The following is a 19,476-nucleotide window of genomic DNA, read 5'->3' as shown; positions in this document are numbered from 1 at the left end:
CTTTCCCCAACGCCTCTGTCTCCAGTCTCTCCTCAAGGCTCTCCCATCCAGTCTGCACTCAGCCCCGTAGCTCACACGCCTACAAGCTGTGTGCGGAGCGCACAAAAGGCAGGTTAACTGATTCCCTTATGCCTGAGCGAGATGGTAGCTGCAGAGTGGGAAGTGCCTTATCACCCGGGCTCCACCGGCCGCCGAGTCAGTTCTCTTCACAAAGTTTTCCTCACCAGTCTTTTCCCAGGCACCAGCCCACCCTGCTGCCACCTCTACCCAACGATCAAGGAGGGTGGCTGCCGCTGCAACTTTTGCATTTGCCCTTTAAATGTCTTTTTGCATCCCCAGCCACCTGTCTCTGGCAGAGAGCACCCCTAAGCTTTTTGGGGTTGCGTTTTGTCTGTATTTTCTCGGCTTTAGCTGCTGTAATTTAGGGGTTCCTGTTTATGATTCAGACCCCGTTCTTCTCGGGGGGACGCTAACTGGCCATTTCAATGTCCCTCTGGTGCCAGTGCCCGTGCGCACCCAGCCCACCCTCTCGAGCCTCCACCGCAATTCTCACCCGTTGGGATGTGTGAGAGTCGAATCCACTGTCCGCGGCACCAAGGCTCCTTTCCCACTATCGCTCCACTGCTTTCCAGGTGATTACTCCATTATTTAGTTGCAATTCCAGTTTGGTTTTGGGAGGAGGTCAGCGTGACTCCCTTTCACTCCTCTGCCATCTTTCCAATCTCCCATTTCTTCCTTTATGTTGTTGCCATATTCAATGAGTCTTTGAGCATCCGGATCATCAGTGTTTTGAACTCTGCATCTGATATGTTGGTTACCTCCATATTGTTTAATTCTTTTTTCCAGGGTTTTGTTCTGTTCTTTCATTTGGGCCATATGTCTTTGTCTCCTCAATTTGGCAGCCTCCCTGTATTTGTTTCTGTATATTAGGTAGAGCTGCTTTGACTCCCTATCTTAGTAGCATGGCCTATTGTAGAAAAGGCACCTGTAAAATATGTACCTTGGAGCCTTAGGTAATCAGCCGGGTGGGGCAACCCACTTCACCACTCTGTGGCTCTGAGTGGTGGGAGGGTTCAGAGAGGGGTCAGTGCCACCACTTTGCTTATAGAAGTTTGGCTGGCACTTGCCTTGTTTCCAGTCACTTCATGTATTCCCCATATGCAACTGGAGCCCTTCCAGCTGTTGCCCTGGTGCTGAATCCCAGAGTGGGTGGGTTTGCATATGTTCTAAGACTGTGCGAGCCCCTTAAGTGGAGTCTCCTGAAAATCCAGCCACTTCTCCTGCCAACCCAACCCCCACTGATTTTTACAGCCAGAAGTTATGGGGATTCTTCTTCCCAGTGCTGGAACCCTGGGCTGTGCAGTCTTGCCTGGGGCTGGGATCGCTTGCTTACAATGTATCCCTCCCAATATACCACACCATACGTGAATGTGGGACCGCATGTCACTGCTGCCTCTCTGTGCTACAGTGCATCTCCTCGCCTCTGCCTGTCTCCCCATCTCTGCATCTCCTACCCCTCTGGATGAATGTGGCTTCTTTAAATCCTTGATTGTCAGACTTCCATACAGTTTAATTTTCTGATAGTTCTGGTTGTTAGTTGTTTTGAGGTTTAGTTGTAATTCTTTCTGTGGTTGTGTGAGAAGGCAAAGTGTATCTACCTATGCCTCCATCTTGACTGGAAGTATCTTAATATTTTTTTTCAAGGCAGATCTTCAGGTGGCAAATTACCTTGGCTTTTGTTTGCCTGATAAAGCACTTCTCCTTCATTTTTGAAGGATAACTTCACTGAATATAGAATTCCAGGTTAGTGATTTTTTTCTTTCAACCCTTTAAATATTTCACAGTACTCTCTTCTTGCTTCCATTGTTTCTAAAGTGAAGTCTGATATAAGTTTTTTTATGACCCTCTATATGATATATCTTTGTGAATATTCCATGTGCACTTGGAAAGAATGTGTTATGCTGTTGTTGAGTAGTGTTTTATTAATATCAATTAGGTTTAGTTGGTTATTGCTGGTGTTCTGTTCTGCTATATCCTTGCTAATTTTCTGTCTACTAGTTTTATCGATTAATGATGGAGGAGTGTTGGCCTCCAAATATAATTTTTGATTTGTCTATTTCTACTTTAGCCTTTTAAAATATCAATTTTTATTTCATATATTTTGAGGTTCTGTTGTTAGCTGCATACACATTTAGAATTGTGTATCCTTGGTGAGTTGACTCTTTAATCATCATGTTATATCCCTATGCTCTGAAGTCTACTTTTTTTGATATTAACATAGCCATGCCTATTTTTATTAAAGTTTGTTTGATATATCTTTGGCATGTCATTTAAAATAACGTTCAGACATGCACACTTGAAGGTGAGCCCAGGAGTTCATAGTCAATATTATGGAGAAACTTTCCTGAGCTCCTAACTTTCTGAAATCTCCCCAGTGCTTTCCAGTTACTAGAGCTCCCCTTGTTGGTCCTCTAGTTAGAAAACTATGGCTTTGTTTACCTTGTTCTGCCATAAACTGTGTGTGACTGTTTCTGTATCAGGAGCCCAAAGGCAACTTGACAGAGAGGGGAAATAAAAGCAACATGGGTTCACCCCAAACTCTTGGGACCACAGCTCCTTTGTATAGAGAGGAAAGTCCTCCTCCATCAAAGTTTAAGTGACTAGGTTTCCACTTGCATGACTTTGGCTTCCAGGAGACCCCTTTACTACTCGAAGCTGGAACGAAAGGACTTTTCCTGGAGATCTCTGTCTGCATTGAAACCAAATTCTGGCTTATGCGCTACCTTTAGTCCAAGTTGTAGGATAGGAAAGAAAAATTGGTAATCTTACCAACACCTCAGTAACACTTTGAATTCTAGTTTTGTTTCCCCAATTTATGTACTATTTAATTTTCAGTTTTTAAATAACTGTTCTATGTATTTTGTACAGGTTTTATAGCTGCTTTCAGTAGGGGATTAGGAGACACAAGGTGGAATATTTTTATTTCATCCTTACTGGAAACAGAACCCTCAGGCCTTAGCAATACAGTGGTCTCTTTTACCTTCATCCCGATCCTGAACTTGTCTGAAGTATTTCATTTAGGTGCGTTACATGGTTAATAATATCCTTTACAAATAATCATGTATATTTTAATTTCCTTTATTATACTTCATTAATTTTTCTTGTCTATTGCATTAGGTAGAACTCCTGCAACAATACTAACAGTGATAGCAGTCATTTTTGTTTTATTTTAGTCTCTGATACATCTTGCCTGGAAGTATATCTCACACATCTCCCATAATTACTGGAGGCAGTAAACAGATGCATATTCCACAGACACTTAAGCACACAGTGAGGAAACATCAAGCATTTGAGGGAAATCAATACTATTAAAGAGAGACACCAACCTCAACAAACAGAATTAGCACCATTGAAACAGATCCTAGAGCAAACAGAGTAAGACAAAAATAATTAACATTCTCTGAGTGTTAAGAGAGTTTATTGTATTTGTAAATCACAAATAGGATTTAATGAAAGAGAAAATTTAGGTTTTGGAAAGTGAAGAAATGATTATAAAAATATCTAAAACTGAGTCAATGGACTTTGTAGCACAAAAGGCATAAGTGAAGAGTTAACTGGAAGGCTGGAAGATAAGGCCAAAAACTTTCCCTATCTCATGTGGCACAAAAAGACAGAGACATGGAAAATGCCAAGGAAGAATTAGGAGATGGAAATGATAGATCCATTAGTTTAAAAGACCATTGAATACAAATTCCAAAAAAGAACAGAGAATTTGGAGTGAAGAAAACATTCAATGAAATACCAAAAGAAAACTTTTGTTAGCTAAAGAAACACAAAGTATGCAGATTGAAGGGTTCCACAGAGTGCTGACTGTGATGAATGAAAGATGACCCACATTTTGTGCTGTTAGATTATTCTTTCCCATCTTGTTCTATGCACTTGGAGGCTGAGTACTATGGTTTGCATCATCAAGGATCTCTTTCCTTCTGGCTTCTTTTTTGGGGTTGGCCAGTTAGAAGCACTGGTAGGAGATTGAAGGGCAGGGGCCAAGGTGATCAGAATGACTATTCCCTTAGCACTTTCCCAGGTGGGCCATGGTTTAACAATGATTTCATTATGCTATAGCTCTTTTCAGGAATCCTCTCTCATGTAGCTACAGCTCTCACCAGTTTCAAACCTTGTTCTTTCCCTGTGCCCCTTCAGGCCTATGGTTGATAGCATTATCTTACTGTTTGTAGTCTCTAGGAGTGTCACCACTCCTTGTTGCTACCCTTAAACCAGACCATATCCTTGCAAATTGACCTTTCATTAAACTCTCTTCAGTTATTCTTTTGAATGTTTCATCTAGTTCCTGGTAGGTTATTGTCTAATGCAAATATTATGGTGATATTTTTAGAATTTAAGAACTGGTGGCCGGGCAGCTTGTCGCCGGTTGTCCGATGTGACGCACCATTCAAGGCAAGCCGGGCCCTTAAGATGGCAGTGGCATCCTGAGTGGCTCGGCCAGGCAGTAGTGGCGGGATGGTACTTGCTGCTGGGACCGGCCACCCTGGGAGTGGCTGCAGCAGCGCCAGGACTCGAGGATGGTAAAATGACCCAGGGGAAGAAGAAGAAACAGCCGCGAACTGAAGTATCATGCTGGCCAAGAAGATCATTATTAAGGATGGAGGCACACCACAAGGAATAGGCTCACCTAGTGTTTTTCATGTGGTTATCATCATCTTTCTGGAGTTTTTTGCCTGGGGATTATTGACAGCACCCATGTTGGTGGTCTTATATGAAACCTTCCCTAAACATACATTTCTGATGAACAGCCTCATTCAAGGAGTAAAGGCCACACTACTAAGACAGGGAGACAAAGCAGATCCATGTAATATGCAGAAACAAACACAGGGAGGCTGCCAAAACGAGGAGACAAAGAAATATGGCCCAAGTGAAAGAACAAAGCAAAACTCCAGAAAGAGAGCTAAACGAAATGGAGACAAGCAACCTATCAGATGCACAGTTCAAAACACTGGTTATTAGGATGCTCCAGGAATTCACTGGGTACTTCAACAGCATAGAAAAGACCCAGGCAGAAATGAAGGTTATGCTAAGTGAAATAAAGAAAAATGTACAGGGAATGAACAGTGGAGGGGATGACGCTAAGAATCAAATCAATGATCTGGAGGAAAGGAAAAAGCATTCAATCAGAACAGCAGGAATAAACAAGAATTAAAAAAAAACAACAACAACAAAGGCTTAGGAATCCTTGGGACATCTTTAAATGTATCAACATCCAAATCATAGGGATGCTGGAGGAGGAAAGGAAGAACAAGAAATTGAATACTTATTTGAAAAAAATAATGAAAGAAAACTTCCCTAATTTGGTGAAGGAAATAGGCATAGAAGTCCAGAAAGTACAGAGTTCCAAACAAGACTACCTCAAAGAGGCCCACACCAAGACACATCATAATTAAAATGCTGAAGTTTAAAGATAGAGAATCTTAAAAGCAGCAAGAGAAAAGCAGAGACTTACCTACAAAGGAGTTCGTATAAGACTGTCAGCTGATTTCTCAAAAGAAACTTTGCAGGCAAGAAAGGACTAGCAAGAAGTATTCAAAGTGATGAAAAGCAGAGACCTACAACCTAGATTACTCTATACAGCAAAGCTATCATTTAGAATCAAAGGGCAGATAAAGTGTTTCCCAGACAAGGTAAAGCTAAAGGAGTTCATCATCACCAAACCCCTATTATATGAAATGCTAAAGGGACTTATTTAAGAAAAAGAAGATCAAAATGATGAACATTAAAATGCAACAAATTCATGATGATCAGCAACTGAATCCAAATAACAAACTAAGCAAACAGGCAGAACAGGAACAAAATCATAGATACGGAGATCATTTGGAGGGTTATCATCTGGGAGGGGGAAGGGTGAGAATGGAGAAAAGGTGCAGGGACTAAGAAGCACAAATTGGTAGGAACAAAATAGACAGAGGGATGCTAAGAACAGTGTAGGAAATGGAGAAGCCAAAGAACCTAGTTCATGTCCATGGGTCATGCATATAAGGCAGGGGATTGCTCAAGGGTATGTGGGGGGTACCAGGTGGAGGGGAGAAAAGGGGAAAAATGAGGACAACTCTAATAACATAATCAATAAAATATATTTTTAAAACATACACATGCACACACTTGCAAAAATAAAGAACTAAGATTACCTTAACATATTCCAGAGAGAACAAAATAGATTGACCACAAAAAAATGAGACTAAGAGCGACACTTGACTTCTCACTGATGATACTGGATGTGAGAAGACCATTGAGAAATATCTTCAGTGTTCTGAAATAAATAAAAATACAAAAAAACAAAGAAAAATATATACCTAGAAATTTTCTAAGTTTTCAAGTAACTCTTGTGTTAAAGATGAAATCTAACAGAAATATGCAATCTACTTAGAAATAAATAATGACAGCATTGCATTTCATGTATTAATATGTGACTGAAAGTGCTACTTGAAAGAAAAATTGTAGTGTATTGAAGAGCTATGTTGATTAAAATTGTGTAGAACTGGTGTGGGGATACCTGAATAGGTTAATGTGGAGCAGAATAAACATCCAGCTCTGAGGTGTGCTAGCCATAAAAAACTAGCAGCCTGACAGCTAATGGATGGGGTGGACCTCTTTTGCAGCAATTGTGAAAGCCCCATTCCCAGAGCATAGTTAATATTTTGATCAAATTAGCAGCTCTCTGTAAAAGCCCCCACTCATAAGGTATTGTGGCTATTTGATTTAACTCTGAGAACAGCTCTGTGATCAAAGCCCTATCCCCATGGTGTTACCAAAAAACAAACAAACAAACAAAAAAAACCCCAATAGCAATTTGCTGGTAATTTTGCAGCTGTCTAGTTCAAATTTAAAAAGATCTTTTAAACAAGATGACTATAGGGAACTTTGAAAAAAATCTTGGGTATTTAGAAGACTGAATATATTCAGAAAAGTCCTGGAAAAGGAGAAGGCCCCAGTCACACAACTGTCTGGTCATGACAAGTAGAAAGTGAAAGGTAAGACCAACTTGTGAACTGCTTAGAGTTTGAAGGCATGCTTTCAGACATGGGCTTTCTTGGTAGACTGGAAAACATATTTGCTCAAGGCATTGAAGGAAATCTTCTTACTGATCGTTGGCTGACCATAAACCCAGATGTGATATCTAGGAAACTAAGTTTAAAATAAAAATAAAAACTTTAAAAAATCTATCAGGGAACTCAGAGTCCCCATAACACAGAGAATACAAAATCTACAGAAGTAACCCAGGAATGTCATGAAACAAATAATTAGCAACAACACCCACAAAAATAACAACAATAATTTTAAAAAATTGGCAATAATAACAAACCCTAGGGGAAGGGGAATCTGATACTAAAGTTGTTACAGTATATTATCTTAAATGCCCAGTTTTCAAAAAATCATTTGACATGTGAAGAAACAGAAAAGTATGGCACATATACAGAAAAAAAGAGCAGTCATTGGAAACTCCCTGAGTGAGCTCAGACATTTGACTTACTAGACAGACTTTAAGTCGGGTATTAAAAATATATTCAAAGAACTAAAGGAAACCATGCCTAAAGAATTGAAGGTAAGTGGGAGAACGATGTAAATACAGTATCAATAAAGACATATAAATGATTAAAAAAGAGCCAAATACATGTTCTGGGGCTGAAAAATATACTAATTTGAGTGAAAAATTCACCAGAAGGGCTCAAGAGCAGACTTGAGTTGGCAGAAGAAAGAACTGGTGAGCTTTAACATAGGTCAGTTTAAATTGTCTACTTTGGGCCACAGAAAGATAATAGGGCAACTAACCATGAACAGAGCCTAAGGGACCTGGGGGACACCACCAAGCATCAAGCATGCCTACATATGCATAATGGGAATATCTGAAGGAAGAGAAAAAGAAAAAATAGCAGAAAATATTTGAAGAATAATATCTCCAAACTTCTCAAATTTAATAACAAATACTAATCTACATATTCAAGAAAGTCAATGATCTCCAAAGATTAAAAACAGAGAGAGAGCCACATGTAGGCACATCACAATTACATGATGAAAGCCAAAGAGAAAACCTTGAGAGTAGCAAGAGAAAAATGACTAATCACATACTAGGGATCCCTGACTTTTCATCAAAAACATAGGATGCGAGAAGACAGCGTGATGACACGTTTAAAGTGTTGAAAGAAAAAGACTATCAATCAAGAATTATATATTCTGGAGAATCACGATGGTGGAGGGGTGAGTGGAAGTCACACTGACCTCCTCCCAGGACCAACCTGGAATTAAAACTAAGTTATGAAGAAATCACCTGGAACAAACAACTGAACAATAGCGAGAGAGGAGCCTTGTAACCCTGGAGACAGAGAATTGGCTTTAGCACAAATCTAACTGATAAGGAGTGCGGTACAGACCTGAGAAGGCAGGCGGGGCGCCCACGGGCGGCAGCACCAGAAAGGTATTGAAATGGCCAGTTGGATCCCCCTGAGAAGAGTAGGGTCTAAACCAAAAGTGAGGATCTCTAGCCCACAGCACCAGAGCCAACTTTGAAAAGCAGCAGGGTGGCTCTCTGCCAGAGACAGGCAGCAGGAGATGCAAAGAACTGTTTAAGGGGCCAACGCATAAACTTTTATTTGCAGCCATTTACCCTGGTCTCCAGCAAAGGCGGGGGCAGAGTGGGCTAGACACGCCTGAGGAGAGACTGGGGAAGGAGGCTTTGGGGAGAGAACTGAGAGTAGCTGGCAGGATCTCAGTGCTGACTCATCTGCCATGCAGCAGCAGCCATCTTGCTCTGGCAGAGACCACGTCCCCTGAGCGGCACCAGCATCAAAGGATCCAATAGCCACACCCCCATGTGGGATTCCACCCTGCCCGGTGCTAAGGCACCCTGCTGAGTACAGATTGGCAGCCACAGACAGTAGATCCCTGGCTAAAGGGGGTGCAGAGAGGTGTGGCAACACCTGAGGAGAGACTGGGGATGGAGGCTTTGGGGAGAGAACAGAGAGAGTAGCCAGCAGGATCCCAGTGCGGACTCTTCCCTCATACAGCGCGAGAGGACCCAATAACCCCACCCCCAGGAGGGACTCCCCCCTACCCTGAGCTGTCTAAAGCACCCTGCTGAGTGCAGAGTGAATAGATTAACAGCTGAAGGAGACAGCCACAGACAGTAGATTCCTGGAAGTCTCAAACACACTGCCTAAGGTCAGACAGGGTCAACATCTGACATCATCAGAGGCAGATCCAGAAAGTAAAAACAGCAGTCTCCAACCATAGAAGTTCACACCACAAAGTCAGGAAATCAAGACAGATCAACTTAAGAAGCAGAAGCAAAAGAGAAGAGTCTCACAAATAATGGGAAGACAAAGAAATATGCCCCACCTGAAGGAAAAGGAGGAATCCCCAGAAAGAGAACTAAATGAAATAGAGGCAAGTAAACTATCAGATATTGAGTTCCAAACAATGGTTCTAATGAAGCCCAATGAGCTCAGTGAACTCAGAGAGAATCACCAAAAACTACAGGGAAACTACAAGGAACTTACTGCAAACTATATCAGCATGGAAAAGGACATAGAAACTATCAGGAAGGGACAAGAGGAAATGAAGAATACAGTTTCTGAATTGAAGAACACAGTAGAAGGAATCAAGAGCAGGCTAGATGAAGCTGAGGATAGAATCAGCGAGCTGGAGGACAAGGTAGAAGAAAGCTTTCAGAAAGAGCAAGAAAATGAAAAACACCCAAAAAGAAAGAAGAGGCATTTAGAGAAATGCAGGACAACCTGAAATGTAATAGTATCTGTATAATAGGGATACCAGAAGGAGAAGAGGAGGAGGAAGGGATAGAGAGCCTGTTTGAAAAAGTAATGATGGAAAACTTCCCTAATGGGAGGAGAGAAAAAGTCACACAAGTCCAGGAAGCACAGAGAGTCCCATTCAAGGAGAACCCAATGAGGCCCACTCCAAGACACAACATCATTAAAATGGCAAACATCAAAGACAAACAGAGAATCCTAAAGCAAGCAAGAGAGAAAAAGGTAGTAACATATAAGGGAGCCCCGATACGGCTAGCATCTGACTTCTCAACAGAAACACTGCAAGCCAGAAGGGAATGGCAAGAAATATTCCGTGTCTTGAAAAGCAAAGGCCTGCAGCCAAGACTGCTCTACCCAGCAAGGCTCTCAATTAAAATGGAAGGCGAAATGAGGTGTTTCCCAGACAAAAGAAGGCTGAAAGAATACACCTCCACCAAACCAGCACTGCAAAATATGCTAGAAGGACTGTTTTAAGATGAAGGAAAAGTTTCTATGAATACCCAGTTCCTTTCAGAGTTGCCAATACTTGATATTACCAATATTTTTAATACTCATTAATCTGATTGTGGCAATGATGTTATTTTAATTGTTCCTTTACTATTTGTTGAAACTAAACCTGTTTTTGTATATTTCTTGCCTATTTCTATTATTTTTTTTAAAAAGCTTTAAATGACTTTTTGGTATTCTTTATCCATTTATTGATTAAAAGTTTGTAGAACTTTTTCAAAAAAAAAAACCAAAAAACCAAAACAAAAACCTATTAACCATGTTTTAGATGTGTTGCAAATACTTTTCTATTCTGTTGTTTGTCCTTTAATTTTTTATATGTATATTACTATATAATTAAATGTTTAATATAGTCATATTGTCAATATTTACTTTATAGTTTCTGGGTTTGAATATTTTATTTCAGGTCGTGAAAATATTAGTTCTATTTTCTTCTAAAACTCCTTAGATTCTACATATTGATTTTTAACTCACCTGAATATTTCTTGTATAATGTGTGAAATAGGGCTCTGTATTTGTTTTATTTCAAGTAATAGTGGTCCATGCACCTTATTTGTTGCGTAAGCCTTAATCTACCCATTGATTTGAAATATCAACTTAATCATACATATAGTAATCAGATATATACATTTGTCTCTAGAATGCTCATTATATTTCATTGATCTACTTGATTATTTCTGTGCTGGTGTCATGTTGGTTTAATTGCTGAGACTTTATAATGGTTTTAAAATTTTTTAAATATTTTATAATTAACCTTGATGTTTAAAAAATAAATAAAATCAATCTGCATTTAAGAAAGAAAGAAAGAGAAAGAGATGGAACTCCTACCTTTTGCGACAACATGGATGGAAGTGGAGAATATTAAGCTAAGTGAAATAAACCAGTTGATGGAAGACAATTACCATATGATCTCACCTGTAAATGGACTCTATTGAACAAAGTAAACTAACGAACAAAATAAATCACAGGCACGGAAACATGGAGCAGACTGAAAGTGATCAGAGGGTGTGGGGAAAGAGGACAATGTTGGAAAGAAGGGGAAGGGGCTAGACAGAGAACATGTATGAATGACCCGTGGACATGGACACCAGGGTGGGAATTGACTGTGGGAGAGGGGGGTGGGGGTGTGATGGGTGGAGGTGGGTAAAGGGGTAAAAATTGAGACAACTGTAATAGAATAAACATAATTTATAAATTAAAAAAGTGGAAAAAAGAATTATATAATATGCAGAATTATTCTTCAAAAATGACATAGATCTATTTCCATATAAACAAAGATTGAGAAGATTCATCACCAGTAGATATGCACTGCAAGAAATATGGAGTCCTCCAAGCTGAAAAGAAAATACATTATGTGGTAACTTGGATCCAACCAAAGAAATAAAGTGCATCAGTAAAGGTAATTACATAAAGAAATATAAAGACAGTATACAATATATAATTTTACTTTTTAAATTTATTTTTATAGAGGGGAAGAGAGGGAGAAAGAGAGGGAGAGAAACATCAATGTGTGGTTGCATTTCATACGCCCCCTGCTGGGGACCTGGCCTGCAACCCAGGCATGTGCCCTGACTGGGAATCAAACCAGCAACCCTTTGGTTCACAGGCTGGTGCTCAATCTACTGAGCCACACCTGCTAGGGATAATTTACTTTTTTTCTTTTACTAATTAAAAGGTGAATGTATAAAACAATAACTACAAAACTGTGTTAATGGGATTATTGTATATAAAGAAGAATAATAGCACAAAATAGGGGGTACATGGGAGCTCCACTGGAGTACACAGATTTTATATTTATTGGAATTTAGTATTAATTTAAAGGAGATTGTTTTAACTTAAGGTGCATACTGTAATTGCTAGAGCAATCATTAAGAAAGTGACTAAAAATGGAATAAAATAATAACAACAAAGAAATTTAAATGGTAGACTAAAAATCTGTGTTTAATACAAAAGGTGGTAGTAATGGAAGAAGAGAGGAACAGAAAAGACATAAGACATAGAAAACAAATAGCAAGATGACAAATATTAATCCTACCATATTAATTATAACATTAAATGAATGGATTAGACACTTCAATTACAAGGCAGAATGTATCTCCCATGTCCTCCTAGACCAAAGGTGATGAGCTATATTCACATCTCATCTCACTACCTGTCCTGCCTCCCATGAATATTCAGAGCTGTTATTCTGTGGATAGGGAGACTGTAAATGGAAGGATTTTAACTTTGAATGGTCTGAGGATATTGGGGATTTCAGGGCACACTTACAAATTTATAGCTACTGCATTCCAGCTAAACTGCCCTTCTTTGTTGGGGTTTCTTATGAATAGTAAAGGTCACTCTTGGGGCCTCCCCAGAAGCCTAATCCTTTCTGGAGGTTAGGGAAGGTTTTCTTTGGCCCCCATCGTGGACTACCATAGCCTGACTTTGCATACATCATTAAAGGGACTATCTCCAAAAATGTAGGTATAGCCTAGTGCCAGAAGATATGCCCAGATGAGGGACTTGCATGGATGCTTTTCAAGAAGTCAGTTCTGATCCAGTGTAATAGAGGGTCTCCTTTTTAGTTTTTGAATGGATCTGCTGCTTCCCATAAGCTGAACCTCGGTTGGTGTTTGATGCCTGTTGCCATAAGCCTGGTATAGATTCCTGATGTAGTACACAGAATTTTTGTTAGGTTTTCCTGGGTGGTCTGTGGCTATGATGGTACTCTGTGGTTAGAGGAAGCAGAGAGTGATGCAGTCTGTAATTAAAAGACCAGGACATGCTCTGGGTGGAGAGGGACAAGGCGTTCTTAAAGACTGGCTTTGTGGTAAGGAGGTAGGTGGAGCCTCCATGGTGGTTGAAATGTCTACACCAGAAGGTACCTTTCTATGGTGCTGCTTCTGGACACAGTAAATACTCTGGTTTGTGGGTGGTGGGTGATGAATAATCCAATGTGGACAGAGAGGACATTGAAGACTATCAAACCTACAAACCTGAGAGACAAAATTAAAGTTCCTGCTTAACAAAGCAGCAGGGGCTTGGGTAGATGAAAATCTGGATCATAAGGCCCTGCAGCCCCAGGAGGGAGGTTAGGCTCAATGTAGATCACAAAGCAAGTGTTTCCTTTTAGAAAACGTTGCAGTGGTCTCAATGGAAATTAAATAGCCCCAATGGCCTCCTGGATGTGTAGACTCCCCCAGATATCAGTGTTCTGTAAGGTGCAAGCCTGATCCATTTCCACCAGAAGTCTTGAGAGGCACATCTAGTGCCTAGAATGAAACTCAGTGACCTGATAGAGCTGTGTAATGGTTGAGATGTCTAAAGTCTTTTCTTAATAGGGCAGGCTGTGGTCTTCTGGTGGAACCGCACCTTTTTCCTCCTATTCTAATCTTTGGAAGATATTCTGGGAGGCTGTGGACCATATCCTGATGGTGCACACATCTGCCCAGTATTGATCCTTTACCTTGTCACATAACTCCTGCTGTGTCTTTGGGGCCACAGTATCTCAGGAAGGAGGAACTCACAACTGGGTAGTGATCATTAACTGAAATCCAAAGGAGAGGACCAACTGTACTGATATGGGCTTATGATCCTGTGTTCATGGATTGTCCAGAACCCTCTTGAGGTAAGGCTTATAGGCATCTGAAGCAGCTGTGCTGGTGAGCAGTTCTTGGTCCCATCCTGTGGAGTTTATCTTGGCTGCAGTCAGCTTCCTAGAAAAACAAGCACCAAAGTTAAAGTACCCTACACCAGTGTAGGGTCGCTTGTGATAGGATATTTCTCCTGTCACTACTGTGAAGGGGCCATCTCAGGGTGTAGATCAGAGATGGCCTGGAAAAACAGAGATGGGATGTAAGTCTGTGCAATATCACAGAGTTCCCCAAATACTTTCTGGATGATTTGGGGAGCTGGCTGAGAAGCCCAAACCCAGGAAAAGGATATTTGGCCTTTCGGGTATATAGTTGGGCTGGCTCAAAGGTGCTGCTGTCAGAGACGACTTGAGCTTTCCCTGGTCGGGGGCCTTTTGAGGGTGAGGTTTGGAGAAAGAATGGGAATGTGATCTAGCTTCTCTATTGCCCTTTGGTTCAGGAGGGTTGAGGATGTCAATCTAGAAGTTGTTGCAAAGGGCAACATTAATTATCCAAACTTTCCAAAGTGTCTGTGGTGTGTGATCCTTTAGCGAGGTCTGAGATGGGTTCCTTTGGAAAGCCGAGCATTGGTTGGGTAGCTGTGATAGTTTAGGTTCCAAGGGACAGAGCTGAGTAATTATAAAGGCAGTAAAACATGGCTTTTGTGTTGGGTAAATGTGGAATACAGTTGATTGGAATCCTGAAACTGTCATTTACTAGCTGACTTGATCTCTCTGAGCCTTGTTTTTTTCTCACCTATGAAATGAAAGTTGAAACAATACAATTTTTCCCCACCATTTGAAAGCAGAGCATTCCTGTGAAACCTTTAATAAGCTGAAATGGTGCAAAGCAAAGAGTATCCTCTGCTTTCCAAAAGTTTGCATTAACTCACTTTTCTTTTATGAAAGACATACATTAGTATGGCAATGACGTTTTCCATAAAAGCAAAACATCCTCTTGGGATTCCTTTCAGTTAGCAAAAACTTTTCTTTTTCCAGAAAAGCAAAAGGCCATAATGTAACCTTTTGGAAAGTGGAGGATACCTGTACTTACTCTCAGGGTTATTGTGAGAATTGAATTAAATAGGACAATGCTTAACATGATGCCTGGCACATATAGGTGCTCAATAATGGAATATATGGTTATAGTTGCTATTATTTTTTGGTGTCCAAGAGTGGCAAAAGCCAATGAGTAAATGTAAAAAAAAAAACCCAAAACAACAACAAAACCCCCCAAAAAACAAAAAACAAACAAAAAAACACCAAAAACAAAAACAAACCCCCCAAAACCCAACAACACAAACAAACAAACAAACAAACAAACAAAACATCAGAGAAGTCAAGGCCCACAGAGTAAGAGCAAGTTTGGAAGTGGGAGAAAAAGTCAGAATAGAAGAAAATTGGGCAACGTTGAAGGGGAAAATATGAAGGTCAGAGTGCTAAGGACCACCACACGCTCCACAGGTTATTCAAACTGGTTTGAAGGGACAAGTTCCTCAAAGTCAACTGGAAGGCTATTTTCCACTCAGCACTTTCCTATATTTACAAACATCTCACAAGTCCAGCTTTATGGTTAACCCTCTGTGTTGGCTCCAAAAGTTGAGGTTAATCAAAACAGGCAATGGTTACTTACAGTCACCATGTTGAGGCTGGGTAATTCTACCAAAATCATATTTTCCTATTCTTTTACTTTACCCAAAGATCTGAGGTCTCAGTGAGGAGTCAGGGTGATGTTTTCAGTATCCTTGAATTCCTGAGGCATATGAATACTCCCAGGGGACTGTCCAGATAGTAGACTGAAACACATTCCCAATCTTTCCAAGAAAGAGCTGTATTTGCTTGAGCAGGAGCTTTGGCGTAAGGGGCCTATGGAGGGGCTCTGAGGAATGGCCAGTGAATGCAATTGTGTGCTCTCCCCCAGCCTTGTTACAGCTCACCAGTATCTTACAGAAAGGAACTTATGTCCTTCTCTGGTACCCTGACTTTCGAGTTTCCTCCCAGAGGAAACCTCTATATCACCTGCCTTTGGTAACCAGCGGGGCTTATGCTTGCAGCTCCCACAGGACTGTAACCAATGAAGAAAAAGTTCTTAAACAGCTACCACCCCCAGGGCATCAAGAAACAACAGGGCCAGGAGATCAGTCTTTCTGGACAGAGGCTTATTAATTTATCATCACAGCTGTAGCCAGAGGGGCAGGCTACTAATTAAAAACACACCAAAGGGCTAATTGTAAACCTTTCTTGAAACATGGAGGGCAGGCACTATCTTTGTGTTCTCCAGCTGCTACACTCCAGAGTGCTGGTATCCCTAGAAGCAGAGTATATATATATATATATATATATATATACCCCAGTTTTTACATATTGTGCCCTGGTTTTTAGGGATGCTGCCAGGGGACACCCCTTGATCACCTGGCTTGGGTGGCCAGGAGTCTTGAATTCCTGGGTCTCATAGGATTATAACAGTTGGAGAGACAGTTGGTAGGCCATGATCCTCAGGACACTGAACACAACTTTATCTTTTCTGTGAAAGATGCTTACTTACTAGTCCTGGGGCTTTGGCCTTAGGGGCAAACTTTCAGTTTGGCAGAACTCTAGAGGCTGTGCACATGATCTCAAGGAACATAGGCTTATCATTGCTGTCTTTGTGCTCTCCCTCTGCCTTGCTATGACTCACCATTATCTTTCAGATAGGAGCTTGGACTCCCATCTGGAGCCCCAGTTTTTGTGGCTGCTACCCAAAGGACACCTCCAGACTGCCTGGCTCTGGGGGCCAGCAGGCTTTATGCTTGCAGTCCTACAGAACTGTGTGTATTTGCATACTTTAAAAGCTGTTGCCTGAAGGTCTGGCTTTCAATTAGCCTGAATCTGGAATCTGTCTGAAATTCTCACCTTTGGGGCACTTCTGGTCTTGGCATACCCTGAACTACTGGGAGATATTAAAATAAAATAAGCTGCTTGGACAATCACGAATGTTTGAGAGACAACCAAGAACTATGCGAGGTTTGAACAATAAGCTTCATCTCCTACACAAGACCAAGACTGGGAGATGTGGTTGTTTCATCTAATGCGTAGGAACCAACACAGAGAGTCAAACAAAATGAAGAAACATAGGAATGTGTTCCAAATGAAAGAACAAAACAATACCTCAGAAAAAGACTTAACGTAATGGAATTAAGTAATTACCTGATTAAGAGTTCAAAGTATTGGTCATAAGGATGCTCACTGAACTTGGGAGAAGAATGAGGAACACAGTGAGAACTTCAACACAAAGACAGAAAATATAAGAAAGTTCCAAACGGAAGTCACAGAACTGAAGACTATAATAAGTGAACTAAAAATACACTACAGGGGTTCAACTGCACACTAGATGAAGCAGAAGAAAGAATCAGTGAGCTCTTATACAGAACACAGGAACTCACCCAATCAGAGCAGTAAAAACAAAGAAACAAACAAACAAAAATAATTTTTAAAAAGTGAAGATAGCTAAAGGGCGTTATGGTACAACATTAAGTGGACTGACATTTACATTATAGGACTCTCAGAAGAAGGTGGGGGTAAAATTTATTTGAAGAACTAATGCCTGAAAACTTCCCTAACCTGGGGAAAGAAACAGACATCCAGACCCAGGAAACCAAGAGAGTTCTAAATAAGATAGGTCCAAAGAGGCCCATACCATGACGCCACAAGAAAAGAAAATTATATGCTAACATCACTGATGAATTTAGATGCAAAAATCCTCAAGAAAATATTAGCAAACCAAATTCAACAGTACATTAAAAGGATCATATATCATGATAAAGTGAGATTTATTATAGGCATGCAAGGATGGTTAAACATCCACAAATCAATCAAAGTGATACACCACATAAACAAAATGAAGGATAAAAATCATATGATCATCTGAATCGCTACAGAAAAAGCATCTGACAAAATTCAACATCAATTTATGACAAAATGGATCAACAAAGTGGGTATAGAGCGTCTGTACCTCAACATAATAAAAGCCATATATGATACACCCACAGGCAACATGATACTCAATTGTGAAAAGTTGGAAGCTTTTTCTTTAACATCAGTAACAAGACAAGGGTGCCCACTCTTGCCACTTTTGTTGTACATAGTATTAGAAGTCCTAGCCAGGACAATTAGGCAAGAAAAAAGCCATCCAAATTGGAAAAGAACAAGTAAAGATGTCATTATTTGCAGATGATGTGGTACTATATCTAGACTGTCCTAACAATTCCACCAAAAAACTGTTAGAACTAATAAATAAATTCAATAAAGTTGCAGGATACAAAATCAATATATAGAAATCTGTTGCATTTCTTTACAATAACTATAAACTATCAGAAAAATTGAGAAAACAATCCCATTTACAATTCATCAAAAAGAATAAAATGCCCCTTAACTAGGCTTTGTTAGTATGTTTACTGTAATCAGCATTATCTCAAAGTTTTATTAGCATAATAAATTATTAGGTCTTATTCCTTACTTGTTACCTAAATTTCAGCTAATATATCTTATTTAAAGTTAGAAGTATTAATTCAGAGTTGAGATAATAAACTCTAAATAAAAAACCCAGGAATAAATTTAACCAAAGAAGTGATAGACTGGAATCTGTAAGTACATTGAAAGCTATAAGACATTAATGAAAGAAATTGAAGAAGATATAACTAAAGGAAAAGCTATTCCATGCTCATGGGTTGGAGAAATTAATATTGTTAAAATGTCCATACTACCTAAAGCAATATACAGATTCAATGTGATCCCCATTAAAATTTCAAAAAAATTTTTTTTTTTTACAAAATAGAATGCACAGTCCTAAAATTTATATGGAACCACAAAAGGCTCTGAATAGCAAAAGCAATCTTGAAAAAGAAGAACAAAGTTGGAGGTAGCACAATCCCTGATTTCAAACTATATTGTAAAGCTATAGTTATTAAAGCAGTATGGAATTCGCATGAAATCAGACACAGAGCCCTTGCTGGCATGGCTCAGTGGATTGAGTGCTGGCCTGCAAACTAAAGGGTCACCACTTCGATTTCCAGTCTAGGCCACATGCCTGAGTTGTAGGCTAGGTCCCCCGTAAAGGGTGCATGAGAGGCAGCCACGCATTGATATTTCTCTCCCTCTCTTCCTCCCTCCCTTCCCCTCTCTAAAGTAAATAAATTAAAATCTTAAAAAAGCCAGACATAGATCAATGGAACAAAATAGAGAGTCCACAAATAAACTCCTGCATATATGGTCAATAAATGTATGACAGAAGACCCAAAAAATATCCAATACAAAAATGATAGTTTTCTCAATAAGTGGTGTTGGGAAAACTGGGCAGCAACATGCAAAAGAATGAAACTGAACAACTATTTTACAACACACACAAAAATAAACTCAAAATGGATTAAATACTTGAATGTAAGACCTGAAACCATAAAACTCCTAAAAGTAAACAGCTGGCACACTCCTTGACATAGCTTTGGTGATGATTTTTAAAAATATGACACCAAAAGCAAAGGTGAC

This window comes from Pteronotus mesoamericanus, unplaced genomic scaffold, assembly GCF_021234165.1.
Source record: "Pteronotus mesoamericanus isolate MK-2021 breed Mesoamerican mustached bat unplaced genomic scaffold, CSHL_Meso_final contig_256, whole genome shotgun sequence".
NCBI lineage: Eukaryota > Metazoa > Chordata > Mammalia > Chiroptera > Mormoopidae > Pteronotus > Pteronotus mesoamericanus.
The sequence above is the reverse complement of the archived record's forward strand: the minus strand, read 5'-3'. Positions refer to the sequence as shown.